This window comes from Equus asinus, chromosome 11, assembly GCF_041296235.1.
Source record: "Equus asinus isolate D_3611 breed Donkey chromosome 11, EquAss-T2T_v2, whole genome shotgun sequence".
In the NCBI taxonomy this organism is placed as follows: Eukaryota; Metazoa; Chordata; class Mammalia; order Perissodactyla; family Equidae; genus Equus; species Equus asinus.
Window position 1 is genome coordinate 82205001 of NC_091800.1, and position 20313 is coordinate 82225313.

General features: G+C 47.8%; 1 protein-coding gene across 3 annotated transcripts in view; it reads left to right on the forward strand.

Annotated features, from left to right (window-relative positions):
* LOC123289687 (tensin-1-like) overlaps nt 1–20313 on the forward strand; it is a 55798-nt gene that overhangs the window by 12942 nt on the left and 22543 nt on the right. The window contains exons 2-5 of one of the 3 annotated variants that reach the window (XR_011506661.1): nt 124–1036; nt 2174–5046; nt 6485–6912; nt 7115–7894. The gene's annotated coding sequence lies outside the window, so the exon portion shown is untranslated. Of the gene's footprint in view, nt 1–123; nt 1037–2173; nt 5047–6484; nt 6913–7114; nt 7895–20313 lie in introns of those variants that run through there. The other 2 variants (XM_070520153.1, XM_070520154.1) reach the window with 2 other exon arrangements.

The window sequence follows — 20313 nt, forward strand, 5'->3', positions numbered from 1 at the left end:
GGACTGTGCGCGCAAACCACAGACCTCGAGGAATACGTGCAATTATGGGTTAAAAAAATGGGTACTTGCCTTTTTCCTTGAATAATCTTGTTGATAACGTTGCTTCTGTCACTTGTGTTATAGACGCTGATGATTTACTGTGATCCAGCATCTCTTGGACTAGAATTTCATCTTGGGAAAAGCACACGGGGTCATGTTAAAGCCAGCGATGTGGACCTAAGGCAGCCTGTGAATGCGGAGGCTGGAAACAGGGACTCAGGGAGCTCCAAGGAGCACTGGCTTCCTGAAGAACCTTGTCTGGGGCAGGGAGACCGCTGCCTCCCTAAATCATTTCTGAAGACCTGAGACCACCCAGATTCCCTGGACGGTAAACATTGCCCCCAAAGATACGATGCCAGACACCTGGCCCCGGCGTGGTCATGATGCTCCTTCCTGCCCCTGCTGTCACCCTGTCCCTCTCTGAGACTTTCCTCAAGCTTCCCGTGTATGCACGGACCTCTTTCCTCATCTCTACACGACACGGCCTTGTTCTCTTCCTTCCCAACCTTCCGACCTCTCCTAGGAAGCTCTTAACCTAAGAGTCCTGGACTTTGTGTTGGACACACCCGGACCACGCTCTGGTTCTGCTCTCACCGGAACGTAGTCTTAGACAAGTTTCTCTTGGGCCTTCGGTTTTCTTGTCTGTGAAATGGGGTCTGTTTTTATCTCATCGGGCTTTTTAGGAGGTTCAATAAAGCAGTGCGTGTAAGAAGCCCTTAACACAGCCCGGTCCGTGGTGGAGGCTGAATGGATGAATGGCAGCACTCAGTCCCTCCATCTGTGCAGCCCAACGGGCACTCGCTGACCAGCCAGTCCGCACGCTGGGTTTGTGCCGACTGGAGCCCAGCTGGGGTGACCGACCTGCCTGGGTTTGCCCTGATTTTCCTGTTTCAGCATGAAAGTCCCACCTCCAGGAGCCCCTCAGTCCCGGGCAAAGCGGATGCTGGTGACCCTAGTTCCAGCTCATGACGGAGATGGAGCGAAACAGGTCTACAAGGTGAGAAAGCTCTTTGTTTTAAACCACGTGTAATTTCTTATGGTTAAATTTTATTTTTTGAGAAATGAGATATTGAATACTCAAGCAGACAATGACCAGACCTACATACAAACGGCACTCTGACCCGCTGTCTCAGCGCCCAGCCCAGGCAGCCAGCCTGCCTTCCAGTCACACTTGCAGCAAGTTGACTGCCTTCTCCAGCAACAGTCCCAGAAGCCGAACAACCACCTGCAGCACCGGCCCCTGACGGCCGGGCGTGACCAATCACCGCAGCTGCCCCAACTTCTGTCCCTGCGGCCAGCTCAGGACCAACCAGAGGAGCCAAAGGTGCTCCCCTGCCCCATCACACTGCATGCCTGCTTCTGGCTAGCCACCTTGGTGTCCCCCGGCCAGCATCTCTGATGGGACACCCCTGAGTCATGCCTTGGCCAGCACCTCCCTCAGGGCACCCCTAACCATCCACTGGCCAGAACCTCCATTCATCAGGACGTCCCAACCATCCCCTTCCATCAGGACACCCTAACGTCCCCCTCCATCAGGGCACCCCTGCCCGTCCCCCTCCATCAGGACACCCTGACTGTCCCCCTCCATCAGGACACCCCTGACCGTCCCCCTCCATCAGGACACCCCTGACCATCCCCCTCCATCAGGACATCCCTGACCATCCCCCTCTATCAGGGCACCCCTGCCCGTCACCCTCCATCAGGACACCCCTGACCATCCCCCTCCATTCCAGGGCACCCCTGCCTGTCTCCCTCCATCAGGGCACCCCGACCGTCCCCCTCCATCAGGACCCCCCTGCCCGTCCCCCTCCATCAGGACACCCCAGAGCTGTCCCCCGGCCAGCATCCCCCCCAGGGCACCCCTGAGCCTCCCTCCCGGTCCGTCGCCTGAGTCTCTGCCACATGTAGTTGATGGTGGCTGACCCTCTGCTACAGCCAGCTCTGAGCCAGCAGCCTCTGCTGCTCTCATGTGGGTCATCTTTGCTTCTTTGCAGAGATCTGGGTTTCTCACTCAAAGCTTCTGCTTCTACCTTGGAGAAGTGTGGAGCGGGGTGGGGCCGCAGTTCTGGTTCGCTGAGCCCCAGAAAATCACCGGAAATCCCAGTGACTCTATTCTTTCTCACCTTTTCCAAAGGTTGTTGGGGCTTCGGATGGAGAGGGAGCTGTGTCAGGACTGTAACTCTCCCAACACAATACCCGTCAGACCCGCCAGGAGAGGTGTGAGTCCTCGTCACAGCCACTCCCTGACCTGGAGGAGCTGGATGCTTGCCTGGGGTGGTCCACTGACTAGTGGGGTGGCTTTCGAGTTCCTGCACGTTTTACCTAACCATTTTTAGGGTGTGATAAATATAATTCGGCCTGGATTTGCTTTTCCAAAACGGCTGACGTGGCCGTTGAGCATGCATTGTACATCTGCTTTAAGTATTTGCTGTGTCCCAAAGACAAGAACAATGCCCTTAAGGATAAGGACGTAACTTCCCCCACATTGGCATTTCCTTAAGGATCAGCATCTCTCCCTAAACTAAGCATTGATTGCTGACCTGCTGTACTCACCTTGCGACCACCCACCCTGGGACTACCGACCCGCTGTGTTCATTGAATTGCTGTGCAAACTGCTGTGCTGGCAAAGCAAACTTGTGACTGTCGTAAAAGGGACATTCCAGTCATGTGGATACATGCTCATTGATGGTATATAAGCACCCTGCACACCCCCACTTCTTCGGAGTGCTCCATTCCTTTGCAGAAAGACTTTCCCCGGCTACATGGTCCTCAGAGTTGGCTCATAATAAGCTCGCCCCAATTTTGATTTTTAGATTGGTTACGGATCATTTGCATCCACAGATGTCTAACTCTGCTGAAACTCACACCTGCTGGGGATGTGAATTTAGTCTCCAACCGGGTCACTTCCCTCCACCCTGCGTAACTTGCATCAGGTGACCTGGGAAAGCCCCACTGCCAATCACTCAGCCCCTCCAAACACAGCCAGATGTTTGCCAGGAGGCAGTTCCTTACCAAATACTGTAGCCAAGTCATCATCCAGATTTCTTAAACTTGATGGCAATTGAGGACTTGAAGCTGGGGGGAAATAGAGACCCCAGGAAGTTAACAATGTTCATTGAATTTGAGCTGACTTCTCTCTAAATAGATTCCGTTTCTCGGTGCCCCCAGCCTGCTCTAGGGGAGGAGCCCTGCCTGCAGCTCCTGGGACGGGCTCTCCTCTGGAAAGTGGGGCCAGGTGGCTGGGAGGATGGACCACGCGTTCGCCGTGTGCTCTGAGCTGACATCTGCTCCGGGGCAGCGCTCACTGGCATCCCTCGGGAAGGCTAAAAACGTCCTGGCTCCCAGGATGACTGTGCCCACGCAAGTGCTGAGGAGGGCCAATGAAGAGGGACATGCGTGTCCTTTTGTAAAAAGCACACTTCTACCTCCTGTGTGCACGTTCCAACAGTGAGTGCTTCTGAAAGAGGAGGCATGTGATCTGGAGAAATGGAGGCAGTGAGGGATGCTGCCAGCTTTGGGGTTCTCTGTTGGGAGGGGAGGGCCCAGAGAGACTGGCCACCCCGCTTTCTCCTCCTTCATGAGCAGAGCGATTCCAGGTGGTGCCATCGCAGGTAAGACACGAGTCTCATGGGTGAGCAGGCCGGGCCCAGATGTCCATCCTCCATGGGATTCCTGGACTCCTGACCTTAAGCCTTCCTGGCCTCGCTGACCTGAACTGACCGCGCTAGGGGCTGGGCAGTGTGCGCTGACTCTGAGCGCTGGTTTCCCCTCGGCTGCACCCACAAAGGCACTCCTCCCACTCTGCTTTCTTAGGGCCGCAATGTCCTGGTCCATTCCTGTGACTCACGGTCAAGGTCAGCCTCTTCCCCCAGCCCCAGGTAGCAGCAGGCTGACCAGAGAGGAGACGGCAGCCCCCCAGGGCGGCTGGGCAGGGCCCCTTCCCCTCGCTGCAGCACAGAGCATGCAAGTGGCCTCTGCAGACTCTGAAGTTCCAGCACTAAACCAACGACAAGGCTGATTTTCAAATGGTTTTAATGATGGACAATCTGCATACCAATCGACTCATCTGTGCACACAGGCTGAGAACAATGCAGGGAAAGATGCGGAAAGGCCTGCGCTGCGATGACAATGCTTCCAGTGTGCTGACCTCGTCAGCGAAGCAAACAAAAGTACAGTCTCTTTGGAGGAGACATTAATGAGTCATTAAGAACGGGTACAGCTGCGTGGTGCAAGCACTTTGTTAAAAATATTCTTCTCATTTTGTGTCTGTCCCATAATTATAATGGAAGTATTCTGCAAGTCAGCCAGTCAGCGCATGCAGAAAAATATTTATGTTTTACAATATCTGCACGGTTTTTAAAGTGCATTGTCAAGTGTGGCTGCTGTACCGCGTTTTGCCTGTTGTCACCTCTTACTGACAGCCTCAGCTTTAAAACGCCCTGCGCCCGCGTTATGACAGTCACAGCTCTGTCTCTGTACGTGCCTGGTGCACATCCCGGCCACCAGGGAAGGCGCACTGTGGAGCTCTGCCGTTCTGCCCTGCTGAATTTGGGGAAAACAAGGCTGTACGCTCCTCCATTGTGAGGCCATGGCTGCTGCTCCCTCCTCTCCTCATGGTCAGGCCAGCCCTTGTGGCCCACGGCCACAGTGCCCACCCAGGCAGGAGACCCCAGAGCAGAGTAAGGAAACCCAATGTGCCTTTGAGAGAACCGTTTAGAAACTGCCCTCAACTGTCTTTAAAGCTGGAGAAGACCCTGAAGGTCACCCAAGGTGCTCACTGTGGGGACGAGGAGAGTGGATCTGGGGAGGGGAGAGGCCGGCTCGGGGCTGCATCAGGGGCCCCCATTTAATCCACGTGCATGGAGCAGTTCCCGAGGACGCTGGGGGCAGGACCACCATCAACAGGAGCGAGCAGCTGGAGGGACGGGAGGCAGCATTGGGGACCACACGTCCCCCATCTGTTACAGACCCATGGGCGCTTCCAGCCCCCAAAGGACGCTGTCCTTGGTAAGTGTCTCAAAACTGTTTCCTTAAGAAAAGAAGTTGGGAATGTGAGCTTCTTTCGTGACATCGTCAGGCTCAGGGGACTGCCTGCCTTCTCACCCAGACGGAGGCAGGACTGCCCCCAGTTAGCTCTGGGCTGGTACGGGCAGGATGGAATGCACCACCAGGCTGGGCCAGCACCTGCATGTCCTGCTCCCAGGAGACCCCACAACTGTGGGTGACTCTTCAGGGCCTGCTGGTCCAACCGAGGCAGCTGGGGCGGGGCACCCTGTCAGGCCTCTTCCTTGAGCTTCCGTCCTCGGTGACCTCTGAGGAAGGTGGAAAGTGGAGGGGGAGCAGGTGGTCTGAGCAGGCAGCTTCCTGGCAGGAAGGGGGGCTGCGAAGGCCCCACCCCTTTCTGGCACCTTCTGCCCACTCTGCCAGCGAGTCACATCCCGGAAGGCCGTCCCCGGCCACTGTCTCATCATTCCTCAACGCGGACGTGGTCAGGACAAGGTGATGGAGCCCAGGCATTCAGACTCTGCTCGGGTGGGACTGGAGCCAGCGCCCGTGAAAGGACCCTCTGACACCGGGAGGGGGTCGGATGCAGCCGGGCATCAGCGGATGGACAGGCTTCTGTTCACTTTGTTAGTGTTTCAACGACATTGTAAAAGGAAAACGCCCTTATCTGTTAGCAAGGAAACATTTACAGAAATAGTGAGGCATCTCGGACGGTGCTAGAATGCTCGCAAGCACAGCAGAAGGGCGTTTGTGGAGAAAAACAAGACCGCGAAACGTCCGGAATTGAAACTGGGTGATGGAGGGTGTACCCAATTCCGCTGCTTTTGGGTCAGTTAGAAATTCCCACAATGAGACATGAAGAAAAAAATGTACACCACTCTCCCATGGAGTCCTGGATCTTGAAAAGGGCTTTAAAGATAGAAGAACTTTTCAACTTATCCCATTTCCCCCAGGGTGCGGGGGGAATGCTCAATTAGGGGAGACTGGAAAGGTGCGGGCCAGGGGGAGCAGGGGGCGGGGCCACCTGGCTTACTTGAGGTGCAGGTGCTCTATCCATCACGACCCCGCGGTGACGTACCTGCCAACGCTCTTAAGGGCTGGAGCTCAGCTTCCTGCCAGCAGTACAGCAGCAGGGCCAAGAGCGCCAGCATTCCTCTACTTGCTGCCATGCTCCCTCCAGCTGAAGGAGGGAGAGGAGGACCTTCTCCTGAAGGCCCCTCGGCTTCCCTGCCTCGGTCTCCAGGATACTGTGGAATGTCAGGGACCTGTGACCTCACGGCAGGAAGCGAGCGGGGCCTGCCCTGTGTGTGTGGGATGAGAGAGAGAGTCATGCCCAGAGTCTGGGACAGGGAAGGAGGGGGGGCTGGCTGGGGCCTTGCTCTATGGAAATCCCCTTTACTCACTCTCGTTTCCTGTTCTGGTTCCTTCTTCCATCTTGCAGATCCTCTGTGTATTTGCACGGCATCACCGGGAAACCTGTTAGAAATGCAGAGTCTCAGGACTCCGCTCAGATCTCCTGAAGCAGAATCTGCATTCCCACCAGATTCCCAGGACATAGGTGTGCACAGGAAGGTTTGGGAAGCCCTGGGCTACGGGGCATCTTTTTCAGTGGCTACCCTGGCTCTTGTAGGGGAGGAAAAAGTTTTCTTCTACTGTCTTAGGGTCCCTGGGTGGATCTGAAAATTAAACTGACAAAGACAGATTAACAGAAGAAAAGCATACAAATCTATTTAAGATACATTTTATGTGAAATGCAAGTCTTCATTAAAAATTGAAGGTCTGAAGAAACGGTTAGACCCGAGTATTTTCTGCTGGGTTTGATGAAGGGGAGACGGTCGTGGAGGAATGTGAAAGGTCAAGGCCTACGAGGTAAGTGTTGTGACCCGGGGGAAATGCAGCTGAGTCTGGGCCATTTGTTGGGATTCTTGTTGGCCTCCCATTGCCTTTGGAGATAAGGCAGTCCTTCCCTCTGGGTGCAGGGAGGGCACCTCTCACAGAAGGGTTTTTGACCGAGGCAGGGAGGAGCTCAGAGTGACCTTCCTGCTTCTGCCATTTTCTCAAACTCCTACAGCTTAAGAGACTCAACACGCCGTGGAGCCACGTTTCGGAGTAGCACGTCCTGAAGCCATCAAGCCCTGTGTGAAACTTGGAGAAGTTTCACAGCCCAGGATAGATTGTCCCTTACCCGTTGAACCAGTCTCTCGGTCCTGACCATTTCTATGGAAATGAAAGAAAAAGGTTAATGGTTAGAATAAACTATAAACTCAGTTTTTGAGTCCAGAGGGCAGTCATTGGAGAAGATTTCTAGACGTTGGGCTCAAACCATCTTCAGATGGCATGAGGGTGGGCAGTGGCAATCTGACAGACTTTCCTGGTTTGCAGTTTGAGTGTCTCTGGTGATATCATCATACGTTCCTGCAAAATGGAACTTTCTGAGTGGCCCACACAGCAACAGGCATGAAGGTTGTCCAGACGTGAGCTGGGTGGTGATTTCTCTGAGTCTGTGTCAAGTTGTTCAGCTTCTGCTTGCGGGGTGTCAGGAAAAGGGCAGTTTTAATTTTTATTGATTCGAGTCAGAAGGGTGGGAGAAAAACTGGAAACATTAGTTTGGAATGTGGTAGCCAGATATCGGAGGAAATTAGAAGAATTCAGGATGCAGTCTAGTTTTTTCCCTCAGCTTTATTGAGACGTAATTCACATAAAACATCGTATAAGTTTAAGGTGTACAACACAGTGATTTTGTACATGTATATAGCCCAGTTTATAGGCAGGTAGCAGACCTTAAAGACAATGAACAGGCCTAGAATTTAATACCCACAAGGGTGTGTTGTAGTTTTCCATTGAAACATCATTTTTCTCTCTACAGTCACACCCTTTTTTATCAAAGACAATCAAAGGAAGACTAATTTGTTTGCAAAATGAGTCTAATCTCATTAAATGTGGTCTGATTATCTACATAAATGCAGCAAGAATAGCAACTGACCATCTAGGTACCTTGAGTTTGCTTTGCTGGAACTTTTCATAAGGAATCTCAGATTGGACTTTTAAAAGCCTCTTCAGGCTAGGAAGCCAAGCCAAGGATTCGCCATCAGACTTGCCTAGGATATCTACAGATTTGGGTGAGTTCCTCTCTTCTCGAGGTCCCCCAAATATCCCAAGCTTCCTGGGCCTAACAGGAAGTGACCTTCCTTACACACCTCACCAGTGAGCAAGGTACTGGGCTGGTTTTCCAAGGAGATTTACTGGCTCCATGAAATCAACCTCAGTTCCTTGAAGCTGTCTGGTCATACCTGATTCCATGCATGTCTGGTGTCAGCAGTGATGCTATTGGCTAGGAGCCCCTGAGGCACACATCTGGGCTTGTACCACTCGTGTGGGGCCTCCACAGACATTTCCCCGACTGGAGGCCGTGCTGTGGCTGGACTGACTCTTGTCTGTAGAATGACGGCAGGATGGACTTCAGCAACGAGCATCAAGGAACTTTGAAGAAACAAGGTTTATTACTCACAGATCCTGGAGGAGACACGGGCATGCCTGAGGATCACACAGTGACCCCTGGTTGTGGGGAGAGGGTGAACGCATGTGGACTAATCTCTGCCTTTATTAGGGTCCAAGGGTGGGGTGTCCAGGGATTCATGGGTTCACTCTGTATCAGTGAATTTAAGACATAAGAGTGGGAATTAGGGCACAGGAAGGGAGAATTGTCAGTTATTGAGGTCACCCAGAGCTTTCTGAAGGGGAACTGCGTGGCTGGGGCAGCTGGTTCCTTATCTAGCTGTTTATCACACTAGTAAGTGTGTCATATAGCAGCAATGTGTTTGTTCGAGATGGATGTCTTTGAAATGGATGCTTCTGCACTTACATTACAATGGGCGTTCTCAAATATGACATTACACTGAAAGCCCTGGTAACATAACCAAGGTTTCCACTTGTGTCCTGTTACAAAAAGAATGGATTCTTATTGAATTTATGCAAACAACAGCATTCCCATGAAAGTAGAACAATCACTAAGAGTTTCTGAGATCTGGAGGGATCAGGTAGGGAGAAAAGATAAATGCTTCGGTTCTGTTTACAAAGGCATAATTCACCAAATTGCCATAATTTATAGTTTAGGAGAAAAAGATTTCCTTAAATACGGAAAAACAAAACATTAAAGAACCAGCAGTTTCAAACAGAAAAGCACTACGAATGATAATCATTCTTCCTCAGCCCACTCAGTCCCGTGTAATTAATTCTTGTTCTGTCTGATCTTGGATTTGCAGTTTTATGAATCCATCAGCTTCTCATTAGTTCTGGCAATTGGTACCCAGACCAGTGATATGATCTTAAAGTTATTTAAGCAATGTCATCAAAAGTGTATGCCTCCAGGCTACCTGCCCTTTCCACAAGTCTCAGAGATGGTCCTTTGTTGTTGAAGATGGGCATGTAGTTGATTGCAAGAACATTCAAGAAAACACCAGAGTAAAAAATAACTGTCTGTGAGTGACAAGGGGATTAAAATGGCTGTAGGTAAAGATGCAATGAGAGTTTGATAAGGAAATGTGGTTGTCCCTCTGACATAGAGCATTTTGAGATAACTGGAATAATTGAGGACATTATGCCGGGACACACCATGGACAGAAAGGACATTGATAAATTTCTAGGAATTTCATAGAATTTCTGAAACAATAACATTTTACCCATACAAAGATAACCTAAGAAAGATTAAGCACCACTTTTTATTTGAGAATGTTTCCCATGCAATTTAATATAGCGAATAAACCTAGTTAGTTTAACATCTCTCTTTTTACAAGGTGAGAGAAGAAATACTTTGAGATTTTCCAGGGACCCTCTGGGAAATTTCAGAGTCTCAAGGTCAAGATTTAATTTACAATTTGACTTTGGGAAATTGTCAAAAATGTCAAAAAATTTAAACTTTTGATTGAATTGGACCACAGATCACTATGAAATAATACTTATCTATTTAACCAAAGTGACGTTAAAAGATTTCAAAAGTAAATATAGGAGATAATACGATTGTTACAAAAAAACAATCTTAGCGCTTTCACTATTGAGAAGACTAAGTTTTCTTTAATAACCAAAGACATGATCAAGACGACATGGAGTACACAGGATCTTTGTTTCCTACGTGGATTACTCAAAAGGCAAAAAACCCTTTCATGGTTTCTTATTAACAGTCTGATAATCCAAGAAGACTTTGTCCTGCTAACAGAGGAAAAAAACAAGCTCTAGTTTTGCATCAGGACACTGTTGGACTCATTTAAAAACATATCTTATAAATAAATCCATTCGATCTTAGTCAGCTTGACCGCACGAGCTAAGATTCTCTCTCTCTGTCTTTCACAGCCTCTTGATAATTTTCTATATACATTCAGGTTTTTGTTCTTTATTCTCCTCTTTCTCGTTCTACAACAACCTTTAAATAACCTCTAAACAAAATTACTCTCCCTTTTTAAAACAAAAAACACATCCTACATACTTCATATTTCATATACTTTTCCTTATTAAAAACACATCCTATTTTCCTTGCATATTTAGTATACAGAGCAGCTCCCCTTCACTTATTATTTCTAGTAGTTTTATTTTCATATATTAATTATAATTCTTAATATTTAGTAACCTTTATTTTTCAGAGTAAACTAGGAAGTAGACAGCTGTGCGTGTCTGTCTTGTCGGCATGCTGTAGTAAATTAACAGATTTACGAATACACTATTACATAATTTATAGAGGCACATGCTTCCTCACAGTACATTTTTCAATGTGGCAAAAGAACATGTTTATTAATAGACCCAAATGTCCTTAGTCTTTCCATAAAAATAATAAACCCAAAGTCAATAAATTTAAACTTATGTTTAGTAATTAATGTTCATTTTACCTTTTTTGGAAGCAATGTAGATAGTCAGTGAATACTTATCATTTCACTTAGTATAACTTTAAGATTTCAAGTTACCAAAAAGATTTTGAAAACGAACCCTAAGCAGACATATTATGAAACATAATTACCGTTGAAAAGTTTATTTATAAGCTTTTATCTCATTTACATCCATTTAATTTATGTATTCTTACCAATTATGAATGGATTGTTCATGAAAACTTCATGAGACAAACAAATCTAGCCATCGTCTTGTCATTTTCTTGTTGACAAGTTTCGTAACATATTCATATTAGGCATATTTAAACACAAAATAGAGACCAGGCTTGAAAATCTCGTGAGCAGACAAAACCATTTGAGCTATGTAAACAAAAGTACATCTAGCTTATTTCATGAACGTAAGTGAAACTTAGGTTATTTCTTGTAAATGCCTCTGATAATCATAAAAGAAACTTAAGTCGTCTTCCTGAAAATGGCATAAAGTGATAACTTTTAACCAATCCTCTGCAGCCCGGAAACCCTCAACCCCCACTGTAATAACCAATTATTGTAAAGATGAAACCCTTCCTCATTTTTACTTTATAAGCCGTCTGGTAACGTCATGCCTCTGAGCTTCATATCAGTTTTAAACTTGAAAACCCCCAGTTCACAAACTGTTCTTGTATGCACAATAAACTCTTACTAAATACTATTTATGGATATGGACACTTTAATTTGATATTTCTAGGTTTTTGACAGGCAAGTGTCAAAAAATCACAGAAGAAAAGAACCAAAAATTTAACATATAGCCTTTTGTTGTGGTTGTTTTTACTGCTGTTTTATAGACATCAAGCAATTCATTTGTGTTTTACATTTTGTTCTTACACTGAATTTTTAATTGTTTAATCTTAAATATCTAGTAGAGATGACATACGCTTATTTGAGTAGTAAACCCAGGTAGAATAAAATCGGATGTCTGATTATATTTAACATTGATGACTCTTAAAACATACCTGATTTTTAAATTAGACCAAGAATATTAAACTTGTCTTGGGGCTGGCCCCGTGGCCGAGTGGTTAAGTTCGCGCGCTCTGCTGCAGGCGGCCCAGTGTTTCGTTGGTTCGAATCCTGGGCGTGGACATGGCACTGCTCATCAGACCACGCTGAGGCAGCGTCCCACATGCCACAACTAGAGGGACCCACAACGAAGAGTATACAACTGTGTGCCGGGGGGCTTTGGGGAGAAAAAGGAAAAAAAATAAAATAAAATCTTTAAAAAAAAAAAAAAGAATATTAAACTTGTCTTATTCAGCAAAGATTATCCCAGATGACATAAACTTGAAAAACTCTTGAGTCGGTTCCTATGTATTTTAAGAATTTTATGTAAGTGATTATTTTTCTCTAAGCCAATTAGCATAGAGCTCTTCAAGGGATCTCATCAGTTAGTCTTGGCAATATCATCCTGAGGTAGGAAAATGCCACAGAATTAACTCTGATTTTTTTCCTGGCAGAAGAAACAAGCTGTCGTCTGCTCAACATAAAGGCTTCCGCTTTTTCACCAGTACTCGTGGGGGACACTTTTATGATGCTTATTTCCCCTGAGAGGTAACCATATGTGGTCTGTGGGCTAAATTTTGGGTGAGGGGCCTTTTGGGTATTTCCGAGTTCATCTTGGTGGATAGAATATTCCGTCTGTCCCCAGTTAGCCCTTTTGCTTTCCTGCCTCAGGAAGTCCACTAGAAGTTAAGGCCAGTTCCCTTAGGGCTGAGAGCCAGTCATCGCATCGGATGTTTGCGCTGTGGAGGGGGCTCCCAGGTCCTTGAGCTGACTGTTCTGGGAGGTAGCAGATTTACATCTCAAAGTGGGAGAGAAAGGATACGAGCTTTCTACAGCTCTCAGAGGGAGTCCAGGGCACATTTGCCCATTTTCAGAGGACTAGGGCAAGTTGCTACTTAAGCCTTTCTCTTTTTTCCTCCAGTGCGGGACAGTTCCTTTCCACGTCTGACCTTTACCGTGTCTGTAGGCATCTTGATTGGGATTGGTAAAAAGATGGATGACTTTGGGTTCCTTCTACAGCCACACTTCTCTTTTGTAAAGACTTGATTAGTAAGACGAGGACAGTTATTTTTAATTCTTCAAAGAACGGGGTGGCAGCCTCAGTGATAACATCAAGAGATTTTCCTGCCCATCTAACCTCACTATTTTGGATTTTCTTGTTTTTTTTCTCCCCAAAGCCTCAGTACATAGCTGTATATCCTAGTTGCAAGTCTTAGTTCTCCTGTGTGGGATGCCACCGCAGCGTGGCCTGACAAGCGGTGCCGTGTCTGTGCACCGGATCCAAACCTGCAAACCCTGGGCTTCCAAAACGGAGCATGTGAACGTAACCACTCGGCCACAGGGCTGGCCCTGGATTTACCTTTTTTTACATTGGAAAGATTTCTGACTAAGGCAGAAATTAAAAGATTCCTGTGCTGCAGAGCTTCTGGTTCAGTTCACTGCGGGTCTGGAATGTTTCTAGACAGCATCTACAAAGGCTTCAGGTGGTTTCATGTTCTCTCTGAGTGCAGGTCTAAACAGCTTCTCCCAGGCCCTAATATTCTCCAACTGGGCCAGCTCTGACCGAGTGCAAAGGTCCCAGAAGACGGTCTGGCAAGGAAGACCTCTCCAGGGAGCTGTCTGGCTTGTCGCATAACAAAGGTGTTGAAGTTGGTACCTGAGGGTTACCGTAAATATTCAAGAAGAACATGATTACCTTTCAACATTGTCCCCAACACAGACATAACTGAAAAGAAGTTAATCTGGTCAATTTGTGTTTTCTTGTTTGGAGCTTTAGGGAGGAAAAAATGTAAGCGCAAAATAGAGCAGTTGGATGGGCAGGAAAATTTCTTCATGTCATCACTGAGGCTGCCACCCCATTCTTTGAAGAATTAAAAATAATGGTCCTCCTCTTACTAATCAAGTCTTTACAAAAGAGAAGTGTGGCTGTAGAAGGAACCCAAAGCCACCCATCCTTTCACCAATCCCAATCAAGAAGTGACTCAAGGGTCTCAGGATTTATGAGCTTGTTTCACAGAAGAAAGAGAATGCCTTCAAGGCAGTTACATCACCAGATAACCAACCCCGAGCTGCCTAGAAGTCGGATTGCCCAAGGGCTTATCTGGGGTGAAAGGAACACCAGATTATTCTCTGAAACTCCTCCCACCAAGCCACTTAGCTCTATAAAACCCCCTGCTCTCTTCTCTTGTGAAGGTGGCTTTGAGAGAACCTACCCTTCCACCTTCTTGTTTTGGCCACTTGGAATAAACCTTGCTCCGTCTCCAAGCACGTGTCTCTGATTGGCTTATTGGCACGGGGCACACGAACTTGAGATTAAGAGGTGCGGTATCAGTGTGACCATGGGTGGGAAGCACACCCCTTAGATGCCAGCTGAGGTCCCTTTGAGTGGGGATGTGGATGTTCGCTAGTTTGCAACTCCCCTCTAAATTGGGTAGGATCTTCTGGAAGAGGAGGTAAAAGGGCTTCCTAATGTAAAGAATCTGTGCCCGTGCAGAGGACCTGAGTTCTCTGTGGTGGGGCCCAGGCCGCGTTCGCCCTGGGCCCTGCGTGTGAAGGCTGGGGCTGACAGTCTGAGGACGGAGCAGGTGGGAAGTAGGTGGGATTACTCGCCCTTGTGAAACAAGGGTGCCACGTTCCCAGGGCTGTCAGCTGGCTGTTGGCATTGACATGAGTGCCGTCTGCCTCCCACCTGGAGGCTGGGGAGGGCTCTCTGTGATTCCCGGGAGGAAGGAGAAGTTAAAGAGGCTGTTGGGTGACTGAGGGATTTTCTGGGGAAGGTGGAGGAGTTTCAGGGATTAAGGAAGTCGTTGAGGAGGTGGGCCTGATCTGGGCGGGGAATTTGAGACAGGGGTCCAGAGGCCCCGAGATCTCCCCGTTGGAGACGGGGTGTGGGGGATAAAGGGGGTGGAGGAGAGAGCTGAAGGCAGAGGAGATTTTAACTTTGGTTCCAAGTCTGACTTCTGCTCCTGGATCTTGTTAAGGGGGTCTTTTAGGCTAGCCCTGATGCTTTCTTGTGTCTTTCCTTCAATTTGATCCTCCCACAGGTACCAATAGGATGTTTGTCTTAGGGTGAGACCTTGCTAAAAACCTTCTTAAATACAAAAGCTTTTCTAAATCTCAGGATCCGTCCTCCGGCCATTGACGCTTTAGGATCTCCAAAGGTACCTGTTCCAAAATGTGACTCAAAGCCAACAAGGCTTTTTACGGCTTAATCCTGGGCACAAGAGGCGTCCTCAAAGAGGGTACAAGAGATGCAGCCCACATGATCCAAGGTCGCTCCCAAGGACAGCCGGAGAAAGCAAAGCGGTCAACTATACTTCAACAACAACAAATAAGAAAGCAAGCAAAGACCTTTGTCATCACAGGCAGTAGAAATGGTGTTTATGAAAACTCGTGTCTTTGGTCTGCCACAAAAGTGAAACGGACCTAAATCCGTGACACCAGGCAGGCCATACTGAGGGGGGGAATTTCCCAGTGCAAACAAGCAACAGGGAAAGAGGGGACCAGGGCTGAGACCCTTAATTTAGACACACTCTCCTGAGAGCTGGTGCGGTCGGGTGGAAAGTGCTTCCTGTGCACCTTGCATCTTGGGACCTTAGTCTGGTAGCTGGCCACCTCCAGACGCAGACCCAACAACCTGCCCTCCAGCAAGTGGAAAACCAGAGAGAGAATCCTCTTGCTAGAGCCAAGCCAGGATCTCAGGACACAAAAAAAGATGGAAGGAGACTCTCATCTCTTGTTTTTATTGGGACCCACAGCACAGTTTATCCAAACAGATGCCAGTCTGGTGAGAACTGTAAACTCACCTGTCCATGAAGCTGCCTCGAATAACAGGCTCACAGGACCTGTGCCTGTGCTCTTCCCAGTGATTCTCCTCCTTCTGACAAAGGACAGAGACAAAGGAAAACAACGGCTATCGCTGGGAGGGCAAGGCTCAAGAACAAGAGTACTCAGACCCAAATTCAGGAGTCGTAATACTCAGAGAACTGACTACTACAAACGTGTTCTCCTCCCAGTCCTAACTGTGGAAGGAAAAGACAAGGAGCGACTCCTGTCACCCTTGCTTGACCAGACCCTGACCAGAAATCCAGGAGGCTGACTTGGTAAGAATTCTTGCCTGCCAGCTTTTCCTGATGTCCCAAGACTGCAGCTGCAGCCTCCAGAGGGAGTGGAGGTCCCAGCCCATCCCATCTGTGCTGCCAATCTGTCGAGGAGGAAACCTTTTCCTCTACCCTCTTGCGTTATGTGACCGAGGACTGTAAATCACACTATCAAAAGACACACGAACAGGATAAAAGGTACACATTTTTTGTCGCTATTTACATGCACAAGAGTCCACAAAAAAGAAGTGAAAACTCAAAGAAGCAGTTAGACTCGGAGGCTTATGTACCATTTTAACAAAGGAAAGGAGTTTGGACCTCCAGGGATGATAAGTCATGGGGAAGTGAGCAGGGAACACATGGGGAATCAGTGGACGATAAGGGCTACTTTAGTGAGGTCTGTGTATGCAGACTCGTCTCAGTGTGACTCTCCGTCTCCTGGGATAAGAGTTCTCTCCTCTTCCTGGTACTGGGAGACGTCACCTTCACAAAGGGAGATGCTCCGCCTTTAAGGAGAGGGCAGAGAGCTCTTCCTGCCTCTGTTGACTCTTCATCACTTTCAGCTGGAAATAATCCTTCTGCCTAAGTGGCATATTCTGCTACCCTTTAACCAATAGACAGCACGTCTGTAGGTCACCAGGTTCCTGAATTAAAGATGGTTTTCAAAGCGGGTTTGCAGCTGTCTTCACTTCTGAAACTATCCTGTGGCCCCATAATTTGGCAATATACACATAATCAATTGTTTCAAAAACAGGAGTGACGCTGGCTATTAGAATGTAAACTGTTTTCTAAATGAAGGAATTAAAGGAACGTAATTGCAGAAGTACACAAACAGTGGTTAATCCACTGCTTCTTGCAAAGACACATGACAACGTACAATCTTCCCTTACGGTGTGTGTTGTGGCATTTAATCAGGTGTGGGGATGTGTTCGGGTGTTAACCGCTCCATTAGCCGGGATGGCGCACTGTTATTTCCTCAGCTGTTTGTGTTACATTGTTGCTGACTCTCTGAGCTCCTCTCTTTCTCTGGTCTCTGCAATCTGTATAATTGTCTTCTTACTTATGTCTTCGGAAAGCTTTAAATAGAGTTGCTGGGAAGATTAACTGTGTCAGACTCATAGAGTTCTGGTGCTTTCCAGATTAACTGCAGAGGCTGTTACGCTGAGGCTTTGAAAGGCAGGAAGAGCCCTAGGTGTAGCGCGGAGGGCCACCGTGGGGCTGCGGCCAGTGGCCCTTCCTACCCGGGGAGGGTCCATGGGAGGCGAGTTCAGACAGACCGGCCCTGCTGCTGACCAGCCTGAGGAGCCGCGGTGCAGGGCACTGTTCCTGGGGACACCAACCTTGACCTCAACGGGTTGTAATAGCTCTGTGTTCCCGGGATCCCTCTACTGGGAATTCTAAGGGTGCACAAGAAAGTGCGATGCCAAGGGGAGATGCCGCCTCTTCTGAGGAAGCAGCAGGGAAACGTCTGCCCCAGCATGGAAACCCCTTAAAACATTTCTTCATTCATTCATTCATTCATCCTCGTCTTCTCATGGAGTGTGTTTTCTGGGAGGAAATCAGATTGGGCGTAAATTTCTATACACAAGACATGGAAGCCTTTGACCTCTCCTTTCACTCTCAACAGCTGGTTAGTTTAGAAGCTCAGCTTTGACTTTAGTTGTGTAAAGTTGCAGAGCCCTTTAAGAAAGCCAAGACTTACCCAGACACAGGAGTGCCAGTGTGTCAGTTGGATTCCATTGGAGACTCTTGGGTTCTGTTTTGTATTGGTCTCTTCTTGTTAAAGAATAAATCCAAAAAAAATTTGATAAATAGTTTTGGCAAAATTGAATACGATACATAAGCATATTTTGAGGCAGCTTAAAAATAAAGATGGAAAAAAGAATAGTTTAGAGAGAATTAAGTACTAATTAGTCTTAGGGGGACAATCATTGGGGTTTGGAATAAAACTTCAAATATCTGGCTAGAACATTTTCTGTATTAACCCAATTCTTTCTTGTACATCTTACTGGCTAATTGAGAACGTAACTCATTTAAAAATCACGTTAAAGTAATGTGATCACGGGAAGCGACAAGAGGCAGCTGAGACGTAGATGCAAATGAAGAATCTTCGATTTGAAACAGAACACTTAAAATCAGGCTTGAATTTTCTAATTTTTATCCAGTAGTTCTTACAGGTGAATAAGCCAAGTAATTCCATTTTAATAGATCTCGTCATTACTCTCTCTCACACAGTTGCTTCATTACATTAGCGCGCCTGGAACTGGAAGGCAGACTTCTTCTGGAGCCTCCAGGTGGCCTGAGGTTCGATGTGAGGTTGTTTTGCACAAAGAGATCTGCAAAATAATTCTGGCCTTTTCATTTTGATTTCCTTTCTATTGATTGACACTGGGGACATCTAATTCCAAATCTGGGAGATGGCTGAGACGGTCATTCAATGGAAGCTTTGAAAGGAAGGAATGCTTAAGAAAGCAGAGAGGGAAGCCCATACAATTTCCACTGTGGTGAGGAATAAATTTTACTCTGAGATCAAATTCGTGCCAGAAGCTTACCAGGGCATAGGTCAGTGCCTTCGTTTAAGCATAAAGGACCTGAAGTTTTAGACACGAGAAGAAAGATGCTAAAAGGGTCCAGAATTTGCCACCCAAAAATATGCCACTTTGGCGTAAGGATTATTTTGATCTGAAGGCAGTTGTGAATCAACATGCACAGGGAAAGTTCTCTGCTCTCCCCTTTTTCTGCCTAAAAGCAGGGCATAAGTTTTTCTTTGTGAAGATGGAGTAACTCTCCGTCCCTCTTGTGCAGGTCGAGGAGAGCAACGCTATCACGAGAGACAGAGCGCCAGGCCTGAGATGAGTCTGCTTGCACAGACCTCACTAAAATCACCCTTATCTTCCGTTGGTTCCCCCGTATCCTTCCTGGGCACTTCTCCACAACTTATCACCCTTTGTTAAAATGGTATAGAAGCTCCCAAAGTCCAACCACTTCTGTGGGCTTTTCACTTCTTTTCTGTGAAGTCCTCATGTGTGTAAAATTAAAAATATTAGTAGAATTTGTGTTCCTTTTCTCCTGTTAACCCGTCTTTTGTCAGTTTTATTTGCACACCCCAGTCACTTAACCTTCAAGTGTAGAGGAAACTTTGTCCCCTTCCTGATAACACACGCTGTATCTTTATTGATGTTCTGAAACTTTTCCTTGTTCTTCACCACAGGACACGTGAGTTGCAACCTCTGAATCAGGAAATGTAACTCTACTCAGTTTTATGGAGCAATAGGGAAAGAAACAACCAGTCACGCCCCTCTGGGTCTTGTGACCAAGAGAGTTCAGAGGCTGCTATTAGTGGGAGATTTGGTGTCTTTTTGGGAGATGAAAAACTTCTGATCCAGTTACAAGTGCTTCTGGTCTCATCTTGGACTTGTGAGATGCGGTCTCTGTAGGCACATTTCCACCTTCCGCACCACGCCCACTCCCAGCTTCCTCTCTGCATGTTGTGCAGCCCGCTCTCATTATCCACCCCTCCTCCAGGTGCGTGTGTCCTGCCTTTTGTGAGAACAGCAAGCCCTCCAGCCTGCTTCCCCAGCGATGTCTGGGTCCTGTCTTGGCATGGTGATTGTTCTTATTTTCATCACTTGAACTCTTAGAAATCAGGGCCCCAGTGTTCACCATGTCAAACATTAACCCAGGACCGTCTGTCTCGACACAAAGCCCCAGTCCCCCACGGGCACCGAGGAAGACAGGCTGCCCTCGCCAGGTTGCACAGCGCGTCTCTGCTCAGGGATCACGGGGCCAACATCAGCGGTCGGGGGCAAAACAGCAGCAGCGACTGCGGAATGCAGATAATCTATGTGGATCCATTTGACACTAAAAGTGTTGATTTCAGCCTCTATTTTGTGGGGCAATGTGTGGATTTTATACTTTTCCCCCAAACCTGCATACCCACCACTGAAAAACAGGACTTTTTGCATCCCAAGGAAATTTTCTGGCTGAAGGACTTTCCCTGCGAAATGCAGGCCAGTGCCAGGCTGACCGGGGCAGCTGGTCCCCGGGGTACAGGGCTCCCCTGACCACAGCAGCAGCGGCGGAGGGTCTGTCTTCCCACAGGGTCCAGGGCGTCGGTCCACGTAGATTGCTCTCGTGTGTCCCTCTTCTCTGCTGAAAGAGTCCCTTCTGGTGAGGGCTTCCTCGGGACCCCTTACAGGAACATCCTGCTGCCCCAGGGTCCTCAGCGGGGCTCTTGCCACAGTTTCTGGAACATTCTTGGG